The sequence below is a fragment of the Elephantulus edwardii genome, unplaced genomic scaffold (assembly GCF_000299155.1).
Source record: "Elephantulus edwardii isolate Elephantulus edwardi_28Jun2011 unplaced genomic scaffold, EleEdw1.0 scaffold00300, whole genome shotgun sequence".
NCBI classification, from domain to species: Eukaryota; Metazoa; Chordata; class Mammalia; order Macroscelidea; family Macroscelididae; genus Elephantulus; species Elephantulus edwardii.
Genome location: NW_006400050.1, coordinates 1,842,484 through 1,846,925, shown reverse-complemented (window position 1 = coordinate 1,846,925; position 4,442 = coordinate 1,842,484).

Below are 4,442 nucleotides of genomic sequence, written 5' to 3'. Positions count from 1 at the left end.
AGACTAAGGTGCATCTGATACAGGCTATGGTCTTTGCGATCAGTTGTTATGCATCAGGGAGTTGGATAATGACTAAGGAGGATAGAAGGAGATTTTATACCTTTGAGTTGTGGTGCTGGAGAAGAGTATTAAATGTACTCTGGACTGCCAAGAAAACAAACAGATTTATCCTAGAGAGGGTTAAACCAGGCTGCTCCTTGGAGGCAAAAATTCTGAGGCTTCATCTGACATACTTTGGACATGTTGTAAGGAGGGAGAGGTCCTTGGAGAGGGACATAATTTTGGGTAGGGTGGAGGGACGGCACAGAAGGGGAAGACCCTCTATGAGGTGGATTCATTCAGTGACTGGGGTAATTGGGATGGGTGTGTCAGAGGCAGTGCGATTAGCACAGGATAGAGCAGGGTTTAGGGCTCTTGTACATATTATCGCTATGAGTTGCAAGCGACTCGATGGCACATAACAACTACAACAACAATTATGGATTTGAGAGTTGGAGAGTGATCAATGATTACAGAAGAAGAATTGCTGCCTTGGAGAAGATTGTTGTTGATCCCATAGCCTGCCACGAAATGAAACAGATATGTCTTGGGGAAGGTGCATTCAGAGTACTACTTGGAGGTAAAGATGATGAAGCTTCATCTTGCATACTTTGGTATGAGAGTTTATTCCTTAGAGAGGGTATCATGCTTGGGAATGTGGAGGGATGGCGAAAAAGAGGAAGACCTTCAACCAAAGTAGATGACACCATGACTAGAGCAATTGGCTTGAGTATGTCAGAGATGGTGAGGATAGTACAGGATAGGACAGTGTTCAGATCGGTTGTTCACAGGGACACTATGATTTGCACTCAGTTCGATGACACCTAACAACAGCAACAACAAGATTCCTTGGTCCAAACAAGTGGGAGAGACTCGTTATATTGAGTGTGAGAAACATGTAACTGTCCTGAAGTGTCACTGTGTTGCTAACTAGAGCCCTAGATTTAAGAGTTTCAGTAATAATTTTGTTTTTGAGAATTGAGTGGAGGAGGTAGTTGAGTGGATAAACTCTAATAATTAAGAGTCTTTATTAAGAAAAGCATGGTGGAAAATGACAAGAAAAAATGAACTTAACAACCATCACAATGAGACAGAGTATGGAAGAGAACATTCCTGTTCTTATATGGAAAAAAATATAGCTTAACAAACTAAAAATCAACCATTATTTTCATCTTCCTTGGAGAATTAAGTCATGGGGGAAAACGACTGTATTTTACTGTTGTAAAGCACAAGGCAGATGTAGAGAATTCACTTATGAGGAGCAGAAGCCTGAAACTAGAGCAAGGACTGTCAGAGACACTTCAAACTCTAACTGAAAAACTACTTTAGGCTCAATGCTGAGTAACTTGAGAGTTTAAAACTCCAGGGCGAGATGTAGTCTTAACAGATAACAACATTTTAGGAGTTTTACCTCCAGGGTCAACTTCAAGTTCCCAGGGTGTATATCTTTAAAAAGTTCGCCTATGATTTTGGCCAGGGTCTAGAACATTCTGTTCTTCTTAAAAAAACCTTGACTCAGGGAAATAGATTTATATTATACAAAACTTTAACTGATCTGTGAGAATGGAAAAATGATTTTTTCCCCCGCTCTGTCCAGCACCTTACCCTGCCCTAGTCTATCTGTGTTAGCTCAGGAAGGCAACAAGAAATTGAGAAATATTCTTGTAAAAGACACAGATTCACTTAAATATTGAGGCCTCCAGGTACCCACATTGTGCTATGTTTTATGAGCTCATTGTTTTTCAATGCTGCATAATATTCCATTGTTTTCTATCCATTTTTCTTGGCATTTGGGCTGCCTTCATCTCATTCTTATTGTAAAGAACATAGCAATAAACATGGCTGTGCATACATCTGTTTGAGTAGTGGCTCTGGATTCTTTAGGGTATATTCCCAGTAGCAGAATTGCTGAGTTAAATGCTATGTCTATTTCCAACTTTTTTATTAAGCTCCAAATGGTCCCTGTTATAAAATAGGACAGAATAGTGGAAGGTGGGGAGGGTTGGTTAGCTAATGGGGTAAGAGTGGACAGATAATGAGAACTGCATTAAAAGAAACAAGAGGAAGAACTGTTTGAAATGGATATATGATTAGATATTATATGTATGAAAACAATCTGGAACAAAGGGTGCATTACAGAGTGGGTTGAGGGAGGGGGAAATGACGTAAAGGAAGAAAATGTGTTACAATGAATACAAAAAAATAAATACCATATTGAGACCTATATAGGACATATAGAGCTCTCATGGCCTAGGGAGCTGTGTTTCCACCTTGAATATAGGCAGTTCAAATTCATCAGAATAAATAAATTCATCTTCTTGGAATAAAGATCTATTCCGTTGTGATTTACAGCCTTTAAATATCTGCTGGATACGCAGCTGTGATTTGGCTCTGACTTCACAGAAATGGGAGAATGAGACAATTACAGGACTAGAAAGTTTTTGTGGTAAAGTCCATAGAAGTTGTGTTGTTAACCCAAAGGGAGCTTCTCTTTGGTTGTTCAAATCCACCATTGACTTTCCTGGAGAGAGATGAAAAATCTTCTTCCATATGATTTACAGCCTCAGAAACATACTAGAGGATTGTAGGGTTCGTGGGTTTATGTTAATAATGACTTTGCTAGGGAACTCTGGTGGCCTACTGGCAAGAAGCCACGCTGCAATCCCGAAGGCGCTTGGTTCAAATCCACCAGATTATCTGCTGGGGAAGGAGGAGTAATCTTCTCCTGTGCCTGTCAGATCTGATTTGACGATACACAATAATTAAAAGTAAATAAACAAAGAAGTATTTTTTTAAAAAGTAATTACTTTGTTAGCCATCGCTTTAGCTTTCACAAGTTGATGGGTTGAGAACCAAAAAGTGGCTTTGTATAAATTAATCATGAAATTGACCCATTTTCCCCATCCCACCAACTGTAAATTGAGCAAATTAAGCAGTTAATTTGAGACTCTATCGGCATAGAAGAAGCGGAGGATGCAGTATGCACTCCTCAGGAACAGAGGTTCCTGTGCCGGTCAAACTATGAATTCATGAAAGCATCAGTAGCATAAACAGAAAACCAGAGGCCAACATGAAATAGGTCAAACTTGTAGGCTTGCTCTACCAGTCCAGATCCAGGAACCGTCACTCAAAAATGTTGGAGGACTGATGGAAGATGTCGTAACTGACAGGATTAAGAAAACTTTGTAATACTGACCAAAGTTGCAGGGATGATTATCAAAGGGCTTGTCATACTTGACAAGCTACCCAGATTTTGGAATTGTATCCTGTTGACAGCCTTAATTATAACCTGTTAACTACCCTAGTAAGTAAACCATATTACCATAAGTATGGTTCTGTGAGATTTGTACTGTTATTACAATGGTTTTGGTCCTAGTAGAATAGTAGCACAATTAGTTTGGAATTAGTACAAGTAGCTACAAAAGTATAGAGACCATATCTTTTGGAAATTTATTCTGTATTGTGGATGTTGCTGATAGAGACTGTTTCCCATTGTGAAGTTAATAAAGGTCAGATGTAACTCTCCTCACACTTTATACAATGGTAATCTATAAGTCATTGCTGACTTGATGGCTGTAGGTAAGTGTGGATTGTAGGACTGTCACGGTTCTTCATTTCCTGAGGAACCTGGCACCATAAAGAATTCACTTTAACAGGCGGGTTCTATTTTCAAAAGCTGCAAACCATACGCCATATGCAAGAAAGAATTTGTTGGGAAACCCAAAGACAACAACAAAAAAGACATTAAAGAATTTTTTTTACCTTATCATTATAGCTACAGCAAACAGAGAGAAAGCTCACATTTAGATCAATAAACAACATCATAATAAATAATAAATAAACAAATAAATCATTCATATTTTCAAGTTTTCCATTTACTTCTATTTTGTTATTCCTTGTTTTGCTGAGGTGGCTTGGTGGCAAGAAGCTGCACTGCAATCCTGAAGGCATGCAGCTCAAGGTCACCAACTGCTTGGCAGGAGAAGAATGGCCACTCTCCTTCTGTGCAGTTAACTGCCTCTGAAAACTTGCCAGAGTGTCAGCTATGGGTCGGTTCCAACTCGATGGTACGAAACAACAGTGCTCAAAATGGCTTCCCTAGACATATAATTTGATTTTGCCAACTAAATAGGAGGGAATATGTGAATAGGACATGTTAGCCTAACCAGAAGGGGATTGGCTAGTCCCTCCAATCCACAAGGACGTTGATTAACCTTATCATTAAATTGACTGGGCCTAGCAGAACAATCTGTGTTATGCAGATGACACAACCCTGCTTGCTGAAACTGAGGAGGACCTCATGCACTTACTTACTGCAGAGGGTCAAGGACTGCAGCCTTCAGTATGGACTGAGGCTCAATGTCAAGAAGACAAAAATTCTCACCACTGGACCAATTGGCAGC